Here is a 10,304-nt window from a genome sequence, read left to right as displayed (position 1 = left end):
TGGAGGGGCTGGGCTTGGGAATCCCCCAGGACCCCGTGCCCCTGAAACTTCAAGGGCACGAGGCTGGAAGAATAAAAGGGCTTTTCATGGAATTCCAACAGGAAACCCACGAGAACATTCCTGTTCCAAGGATTCCAACAGGAAAACCAAAAGAACATTTCTGCTTGTAGGGTTCCAGCTGGGAGCCGGAGTCCATATTCCCTGCTCAGGAGGCTGGCCTGTGGGTAAAGGGGTGGAGTAGAAGGTTTGTCCCACCCTCATGAACCATCCCCAGTCCCCCAGATGGATCCAGACACTCCTCTGGCCTTCCCAGGATAGGGGTGGGCCATTTGGAAACTGGCCTGCCCAGCACCCAGCCCTCTCCTCTGCCTTCATTCACAGTGGCTCTCCTGCCACCCAGCTTCCACAGAGCTCACAGCCACCCAACCCTTCAAGGGTCTTTGTAATCAGGTAGGATTTGCAAGCATGTAAAAACATTTCTCTTAAACTAGATTGCCTCTGGAGACACATCAGTCAACAGCTGGATGTGCCCGAAGAAACAAGTGGCACACACCTCCTTCTGTCCACCATCCTCCTCTGAGTAAGTATTGTGCCCCAGCCACAGGACCTGTCTGAAGCTCTGGGAGTGGACCCAAGGAACAGGACAGGTTCCTGGCCTTAAGAAACTTCTAGTCTAGTAGAGGAGCTCAGAGGCCCTCCAACGGGAAGTGCTTTCAGAATGCTACAAGGCAACTGGCCACAGAATTCATCAAAGCAACCTGTACTTATGGGGACCTGCCACATACCGGGCACTGTGGGAGGCTCCCAGGCAGAGTGAGGTAGTTCCCTCTCCCCCAGGAACCACTGCCTAATGGGAGTGACCACCCAGTAAATGGCCATAACATAGTGGGAGGAGAGTTGCAATCAAGGTTTGCTAGGGATGCAGAACAATAAGACAGCCAATCCTGAGAGAAAGGGAGTAGAGATCAGGGAAGGCTTCCTGGAGGAAGTGATACTCGAGGATGCTGAGGAGCTCAGCTGGAGGTGCAGTGAGACTTCAGGGGTGGGAGGAGAGGTGGTGAGCCTTGACCTAGACCACAGTAGTGGGGGTTAGGATTGCATCATGCAATGGTAACCATTAATAAAAGGCAGAGAGAGGGTACAGAGGAATAGGTTTTAGGCACAGAACAAGGGAAGCAGACACCAGATGGCCAGATCTTCAGGATCCAGGGCGATGGTTGGGAGGACAGAGCTGGAGGAGCCGTGGGTCAACTTGGGACATGTGTTTTTGTTCAGTGAAGGAGAGAAAGTAATTGCAGGCAGGAGGAGTTTGCAGTTAGGAGGATGGGAGGGAATCCAGGCTTCCAGGGGGTCTCTGGGCTCTGTGAGGGAGAGGTATGACATTGGGAAAATGAAAGGAATCCAGAGTGAGCGTACAGGGCCTTTTCAACTGCAACCACCCAGACACCCACTTCCAACTCGTGGGGTCGACCATCATCCCCCACATGAGGCCCCAAGGCCTATCCAGGGAGGTCGACAATGACATGGGGAGCTGTGGCTGAGATTGGGAGGGAATGGGTCCCAGCAAGTTACCAAGAGGGGCCAGAGGCAGTAATTTGGGGTGAGGATTAGGGGGAAGCAGAGGTGGCAAACCAGAGATGAGGTCAGGGACACACATGGGTGGCATCAGCTTGTGGGCCAAGAGCTGGAACAACAGCCAGGGTCAGGGCAGGACAAGGAGAGGCCTGCCACCAGAAGAGGGGCCTGGGGGCCTGAATCAGGTCAGCAGTGGGGAGCAGGGGCAGGGGGCTGTGGCAAAATCAGCCACAGGAGTCGCATTCACACCATGGAAAGGAGCACCTGCTACTTTCCTTTTCCCTCCCAGGTGACACGGCTGAGACCAGGGCCCAGGAGACCAGGGTTCTAGACTTTACTCCAGGAGTGGCTTTGTCCTCTGGTTCCTACACCTGGAAATGAAATGTTCTCACCCCTGCTCCCCACCAAGGCCTGCTGGGGCGGATGGGGACAGTCACATAAGACGCTGTTGCTGGATGTGCCTCTGGAGGGCCATGATGCAGAGTGAGAGAGAATCTCGAGTGGATTTCCTAGCATCTCCCTGGATGTCTGATCTAAATTTAGGTCCTTTTGGTCTACACTGAATCCCAGCCACTGCCTTTCCTTCCTTCCTGCAGGCTGTCTGGAGACAGCACAAGGAAGGCCCTGCTGGAAGGCGGGCTGCTCTGTGTTGTTTCACCTGAGTCTGTGTGCTTTCTGGCCAAAGGTCCCCAGACCTGCCCTGTGCCTCCTCTGCCTACCCCTGCCCTCAAGCTCCCCGTTCCTCTCCTACTGTTCCAGATGTGCCCTCTCCCCGCCAACTCCAGGTCATCCTCACCCACACTCATGCCCACTCTTTGCTCAGCTACCCCAAGAAGGCAGGCCTTTCCACGCCAGGATACCTCAAGCAATTACCTAACCTCTCAGGGCCTCATCTATACTCTAAGGATGATGCCTACTCACCTAACCTCATAGGGCCTATAACAGAGCCTTTTGTGTTTTTCTACAAGAAATAGAAACTCTGACTAATAGGAACTTAAAGTATTAGAAGTGTTGCTTACTAAGAAGTCTTGAGGTGGGCAGTTATCATGTTGGCTTTGCAACTCCAAGATGCCAGGGCTCTGGGTCAGTGTCTAAATTCTGTTTTCCCCCTCATGGTTGTAAGATGGCTGCCATAGCACCAGGTATCACATCTTCTTAAGACTCCCTCCAAAGTCAGGATGTATAAATAAAATCTTTTTTTAAAAAATTAGAAAAAAAAAAAAAAAAAGGGCAGCCCTGGTGGCTCAATAGTTTAGCACTGCCTTCAGCCCAGGGTGGGATCCTAGAGACCCGGGATCAAGTCCCACGTCGGGCTCCCTGCATGGACCCTGCTTCTCCCTCTGCCTGTGTCTCTGCCCCTCTCTCTCTGTCTCTCATGCATAAATAAAATCTTTAAAGACAAAAACAAAAATCAAAGTCAGGATGTAGGCTTAAGGTCAAAGTGGAAAGAGCTCTCTTCATGTGATTTTCTTATTTATCAGAGGTTTAAAATCTTTCTCAGAAGCTTTCCCTGCTTCTGAAACCCCCACAGTCCCCACAATTCCTGGCAAATTTTCCTTGTATCTTGTTAACCAGAACTGGGTTGAAATTTTGAGTTACCAAAAAGGCTTAGAAAGTATCTATGATCAGAAGAGGGCAAGACAGAAGGGAGTTGAGAATGGCCTTTGGGTAGTAAATTAATACGGTGTTTTAGAAGGTAGCTGAAGATCAGACAAGATGGCTATGAACGTTTTGTTTTCTCTTTTGCTACAAGAGCTCACTACCTCCCAAATCCTTGTGCTGCCTTCCAACTGGCCACGCTGGGGTCATGGGGGCACCCCTCTCCCATTAGGGGCTGCTCATCACCCCCCCACCCCAAGGAATGACAAGGCTGTCCCCATGCTGGATGGTGAAAGAATAACCTCAGTTTCCTCAATTAAGTATCACAAGGTTAATTGCCTCAGAGATTCCAGGGCAAGGAGGAGAGCTGAGCCTTGTCACAGACAATCAGCAAGTTTTACTGGTCTCTCTCTGTGCCCAGCCCCAGGGGGAAGCAGGAGACTGTCCCTTGTGAGCTAATCATCTGGGCAAACTTGACTGCAAGTTAGAACTACTTGGAAAAAGCTTTAAACATATCCCTGCTCAAAAACCTCAAAGCCCCAGTCCAATCTTCAGAGAAAGTGCTATTCAACAAATTCCTGTAGAGGGGCTTCCAGCAATATACTGGACCAGCATTCCCTGAAAGCCAGGAAAGTTGGAGAAACTGGCATGTCTGTACGGGGACACAGTGACTAAATGTAATGTGGTGTACCCTGGGCGGATTCCTGGAACAGAAAGAGAACGTTAGGTAAAAACAAAGGGACACTGCATAAAGCATGGATTTTAGTTAGTCATAATCGATCAATATTGGATTATTAATGTAACCAATGTGCTCTACTAATGCACATCACTAATAATAGAAATATATATGGGCCACAAGGGATATATGGAAACTCTTTGTACTATATACTCAAATTTTTTTAAAAGATCTTTTTATTTGAGAGAGAGAGAGAAAGAACAAGCTGTGGGGGAAGGGTGGAGAGAGGCAGAGGGAGAATCAGACTCCTGGCTGAGCAGGGACCCTGACTCAGGGCTCGAATCCAGGACCCATGAAATCATGACCTGAGCCGAAGGCAGCCTCTTAACCAACTGAGCCACCCAGGCGCCCCTCTATATGCTCAATTTTATTTTTTTTAATTTTATTTATTTATTTATTTGTTTGTTTATTTATTTATTTATTTAAGATTTTATTTATTTATTCATGAGAGACACAGAGAGAGAGGCAGAGACACAGGCAGAGGGAGAAGCAGGCTCCCTACAAGGAGCCCGATGCTGGACTAGATCCCGCACCCCAGGATCACACCTTGAGCTGAAGGCAGACGCTCAACCGCTAAGCCACCCAGGCACCCCTATATGCTCAATTTTAATGTAAATCTGGAACTGTTCTAGAAACTAAACAACTAGCATCTCAGGGACTCTTGGATTCTCTGTCACTCCATGGCTGTCCTACCTTCCACTCCTCTTCAGCTGACAGCATTGCAACAACCTGCGCGGTTCCTGGCTCCTTCCTTCCACGGCATGACCCTGGAGATACCCCTCAGCTCCCAACTGGATCCTCCCTCAGAGGGTTTCAAGCATGAATCTGGCATCCATAGGGGATCACGGTGACGCGGCAGAGACTGGTTGGAGGTGCATAAGAGAGAAACGCAGCTCTCACTCATGTTAGGCTTGCTGGCTGCTCCGGTGGTGAGTCCCTTCATTTTACCTAACTTCAGTAGCTGGCAATGAGGGGAACACAGCTACCCAAGAAGTGTATGAAAACCTAGGGAGGAAGCTGAATCCCTTGGAGGTGAAATCTCACAGAGATTACGGGAACACCAGTGATAGGAAAACTGTAAATTTTGCTAAACATACCTCCCAAAGAATGGCAGTGATATAGCGATACAGTGGTGATGAACACAAGCTTTGGGGTCTGACACATTTTGGTTCAAATTCTAGCTCTGCTACTTAGTAATTGAGTGGTGTTTACGTTAATCATGGTAGGTTAGGGCAGCCCCGGTGGCAGAGTGTAGTTTAGGGCAGCCCTGGTGGCGCAGTGGTTTGGCACTGCCTGCAGCCCAGGGTGTGATCCTGGGGACCCTGGATCGAGTCCCACGTTGGGCTCTCTGCATGGAGCCTGCTTCTCCCTCTGCCTGTGTCTCTGCCTCTCTCTGTGTCTCTATGAATAAATAAATAAAATCTTTAAAAATTAAAAAAAAAATCATGGTAGGTTAAATTATGCTGCAGGAACAGACAACCCCCAAATCCCAGTGGCTTAAAATGACAAAGATGGAGGTGCCTGGGTGGCTCAGTCAGTTAAGCGTCTGCCTTGGGCTCAGGTCATGATCTGGAGTCCTGGGATCAAGTCCCATATGGGGCTCCCTGCTCAGCAGGGAGTCTGCTTCTCCTTCTCCCTTTTCCCCTCCTCACTGCTCGTGCTCTCTCTCTCTCTCAAATAAAATCTTTGAAAAAAACCACAAAGATGTACTCATGCACACAAAGCCTTGTTACGTGTCTAAGTGACTCTATGCAGCTGCCTTCCACATTGAAGACCCTGTAGTACACCTCCGTGTCAATACACAGCCTTCCCTAATTACTGGGAAGAGGGAAGAAAACTAGGGGGTCAAGTGTTAGTAATTAAGTGCTTCCCCTGAGAAGTGAGCTCTATCAGGTCCATTCACATTTCACTGGCTGTGGAAAGTCACATGATCTCATTCAACTTCAAGAGAGCTGGGGAGTACCCTCCTCCCATGTTCTCAGAAAGAAAGGGGAATGAGATGTTGGTAAATAATCATAATGTCCTCCACAAATTTGGACAAGCAAATTAACCTGTTTCCACATCAGTTCGTTCATCAGGAAAATAGGGATAATGATATTCACCTTTAGAGGTTGTTGTGGGGATTGACCAGGCTGGCTGTTGGTCAATCCCCTTGGTCAACTGATTGGTTCAGAGATAGACACACAACCTGATGATAACAATCAAATTTTGCTTAAGATTTGGTTTATGGGGGCACATGGGTGGCTGGCTCAACGGTTGAGCATCTGCCTTTGACTCAGGTCATGATCCCAGGGTCCTGGGATTGAGTCCCACATCAGTCTCCCTGCATGGAGCCTGCCTCTCCCTCTGCCTATGTCTTTGCCTCTCTCTGTGTCTCTAATGAATAAATAAATAAAGTCTTTAAAAAAAAAGATTTGGTTTATGGATACTGGAGAGCCTCTCTTCCTCTAAAATACTGAGCAACAGAATCAAGAGAGCCTAAAGCTCTTGCACATAATAAATGATTATTTTTTGTCTTGATAAAAAGTAAACTCGGAACTGTGAGAGTGCCCAGTTCCATCTGGTCTAAGACTAAACTATCTAAGGAGGTTTTCTGGAACAAGTTTTCCACTAAGAAAAAAAAATCATTTATTCCCATTGAATTGAGCAGATTCCCTGTTAAATGGATTCATGGAGCTCAGTAAGTTCCCTCCATAGTTTGTAACACTTGGTAATTAAATATGTACAGACAAAAAATAAATAAATATGTACAGACACTAATCACTCCACAAAATTTAGGATTAAGACACGTTGTATTTTTAAAATTTCCCAAATTAAGTTTCATCCAGCTAAAACTGCATTTGTCAAGGCTATAGATAGTTGGTGAAGAAGGTTATAGAAAGACCTTAGGGTTTGCCCACCCATGAAAAGGGGTAGCAGGGCCATAACGTCAATCCATGGTTGAGCCTGGTGCTGCCCACATGGTCCTTACTGAGGAGAGCCTCTACTCTGAGGCAGTCTTGACCTGGGCAGTCAGAAACTTCTTCGAGGTTTCTGAGCCTCAGCTCTTGGGGTCCAGTTCTCACAGACACAGAGCAGCCCCCAACCACCTCAATAATTCTATGGGGCCAACCTCTGGTTATCCCTGCCCCCAGTCCCACAGAATCTCCAACGTTTCTCCTCTTTGGTCCAAGAGGTTCCACACCCTTAAAGGCCATATTACTCCCCTGCCCCTCCGGATAGATACCTCGTTAAACCACCAGATGGGCACAGGCTCCCAAATCTCAGGGCAGCCCACCCCTGCCTGACAACTTCTCCATTTGGCCGGAAACAGAGACCAAAGACTGTTACTTCCCTCACAGAGATAAGGAAAGCTCAAACCTCAAGAACTCAAAAGTCAGCTTTATCCAGAAGGAAAGGAAAAGGTGCATATTTCCTCATATCCTGATAAGCCAACAACCTAAAATGTGGGAAAATGAGACCCAACTTGTCAACAGGTTGTTTTGCTACTTGACATTGGCATCAAGCCCACCTGCCACATATGTCTGTATATGGAAACGGAGGTCCTAGTGGCTGGGGTCTGATTTGCTTGCCCTTTGATCGTGGTCTGTAGCTCAGAACATGAGCAATGAGTCTCAACACATCTTAGTTCTATAATTACTTATTAATCAGAACTCTTTCTGTGCTAAGTGACAAAAACCAAACTGGATCTTTTTTTTTTTTTTTTTTTTTTCTTTTAAGGTAATTGGCTCTTGTAACCAGGACAAATGAAGGTAGGCAGGGCTTCTGGCAAGTTTGGAATGATGTGAAAGAGTCAGATTTTCTCTCTGGCTCTTTGGCATAGTTTCCTCTCTGTGTCTCTGTGTTGGTTTCATTCTTCTGTCAGCTTCTTTCTTGTGTCCTTGGGCAATGGCTCCAGCAGCTTCAGGTTCTCTTGGTCTTTATCACTCAGTACCTCAGAGGAGGAGAGACTCTCTTCCCAGCATCCAAAGCTTGAATCTCAAGCAAGACTCTTATGATATTATGTATCTGCCCTTGAACCAATTTTTTTTAAAGATTTTATTTATGCATGAGCAACACAGACTGAGAGAGAGAGAGAGAGAGGCAGAGACACAGGCAGAGGGAGAAGCAGGCTCCATGCAGGGAGCCTGACGTGGGACTCAATCTTCAGTCTCCAAGATCAGGCCCTGGGCCAAAGGCAGGCGCTAAACCACTGAGGCACCCAGGGATCCCCAAGCCCTTGAACCAATTAGTTGGCCAAGAGGACTGTGTACTTAGAATGGCCACTTGGGTCACATGCTGCCCTCTGCATGATGGTAGGGAGGTCTCATAAGAAAGAGCTTTACCAAGAAGAGGGATGGCTCCTCCAATAAAAATGGGAACTATGACCAACCAAAGAGAAAAGGGCTCTGCGCAGGCAGACAGAAACAGCAGAGTGTCCCCTATGAGAAATGTAGGGAGCTAAGGTTGGTGGACAGTTGGGGTAAAGTGAGGTAATAGTTAGGGTAAGCCAGCTGCTGTAACAACAACCCCCAAATCTCAATGTCTTAATTGTCAGTCCATAGTTATCCCTGGTGCTGTCCACATGGGACTCACTCATGCCACAGTCCAAAGATCCAGACATGGCTTCATGCAGTCATCCAGGGACCCAGCCTCCCTCCTTTTATTTTATTTTTTAAAAAGATTGTATTTATTTATTATTTATGTATGTATTTATGTATTTTTATTTATTTGAGAGAGAGAGAGAGCATGAGTGGGGGGAGGGCAGAGGGAGAGGGAGAAGCAGACTCCCCACTGAGCAGGGAGCCCGATGCAGGGCTCAATCCCAGGACCCTGGGATCATGACCTGAGCCCAAGGCAGACGCTTAACTGACTGAGCCACCCAGGTGCCCCCAGTATCCCTCCTTTTAGTGACGTTCTCATCATCCGAGGCTCTGGAGTCCTTGCTTCTAGTGGCACTGATGACGAAAGGGAAAGCACATGGAAGCTTGTTGGAATTGGTGTCTATCACTCCTGCCCAAAATCCATGGACCAGAAGTTGAAAAATGCTGGAAAATGTTCTCGAGAAGAGGAGTAAACAGCAATTGGTGAGTTCATGAGTTTTCACAGGACCAAGATAGGTTTTGAGAGGAGGCGGGGGAGGCAGGGAAGGCTATGATGGGCTTAGAACTCAAGGCTGCCAACCTCTGCCCTCCAGATTGTCCACTTGGCATATCACTATCCCTCTCTGAGCCTCAGTCTCCCCATCTGTCAAACATAACATAACCCACTCTATAGCCCCTTTCTATGCAAACACTTTCTGCTTCTGAGATTTATCTGCTGCATAAGGCTCCATTCACTTTCTCACTTATCAGTTTCTATGCTCTCATCATCTCTGACTTCTCTTTAACTTTGCAATGTCCCCCCATCCAAGCCCTCCTTTCCCCTTCTCTGCTTTATCTTTCTTCATAGCATGTATGATATACCAAATGCTTTTCTCATTTAGTCATCCTCTCCCTATACAAGAATATAAGCATCAAGAAGTCACAGGGCAGCCTGGGTGACTCAGCGGTTTAGTGCTGCCTTCAGCCCAGGGCATGATCCTGGAGACCCGCAATCAAGTCCCATTTTGGGTTCCCCGCGTGGAGCCTGCTTCTCTCTCTGCCTCTCTCTCTCTCTGTCTCTCATAAATAAATACAATCTTAAAAAAAAAAAAAAAGTCACAGCTTTTTGTGTCTGGTTCACTGCTGTATCGCCAGTACCTAGAAAGTGCTTGGCATAGTGTAAGTAGTCAGTGCATATTTGTCAAATGAATGAATGAATGAATGAATGAATGAATGAATGAAATTGAAAACCTTTCTCAGAATGGCAAGTTGTCTAAAATTCATAACAGAACAACACTGCCATCTGGTGTCATATCTTCAAATTGCAAGCACAAATTATGGTTGAGGGATGTCTCTGAAGACCGGTCTTGTCAAATCCACCCTATTTCATTGCTGAAAGCACCATGGTCTGACTTTGGCAGCTTGGATGTCCCAACAGCCCCATGAAGTCTGACTTCCTGTCCCATGGGTGCTCCCTCCAGATCACTAGATGAGACCTGACTAACCATTTATATAACATCCTCAAATGCACCTGGCACTCAAAGCTTGCTCTCATGCTGCTGAAATCAAGAAACATGGAGAATGTTATCTCTTCAGAAGATGAAGTATCAGAAAAAAGATCCCAGTCTTGAGAGGGGATGGAAGAGAGAATATATCAGGTGAGACAAGCAAAAAGGACCAAGGGAGGAAGAGAAAGCATTTCGGGAGGAACCAAGAGGCTAGACTCTACCTCCAACCTGACCTCGAATTCACTTTGGTTTCCTCATCTGCAAGATGATGGCACTGACTAGATGGCCTCTAGACCTATTTAGCCTAGCCCTAAAGTTCTTAAG

At 47.5% G+C, this 10,304-nt stretch overlaps 1 long non-coding RNA gene across 1 annotated transcript; it reads left to right on the top strand.

The window, feature by feature from the left end:
• Positions 1-285: 285 nt before the first annotated feature.
• On the top strand, positions 286-9,587 carry LOC140600123 (uncharacterized). The gene is made up of 4 exons (XR_012003300.1): positions 286-580; positions 4,621-4,839; positions 8,821-8,976; positions 9,375-9,587. It is a non-coding gene; the product is annotated as an uncharacterized lncRNA (long non-coding RNA).
• Positions 9,588-10,304: the final 717 nt, after the last annotated feature.

The sequence above is a fragment of the Canis lupus genome, chromosome 11 (genome assembly GCF_048164855.1).
Source record: "Canis lupus baileyi chromosome 11, mCanLup2.hap1, whole genome shotgun sequence".
NCBI classification, from domain to species: domain Eukaryota; kingdom Metazoa; phylum Chordata; class Mammalia; order Carnivora; family Canidae; genus Canis; species Canis lupus.
The sequence above is the reverse complement of the archived record's forward strand: the minus strand, read 5'-3'. Positions and strand labels throughout refer to the sequence as shown.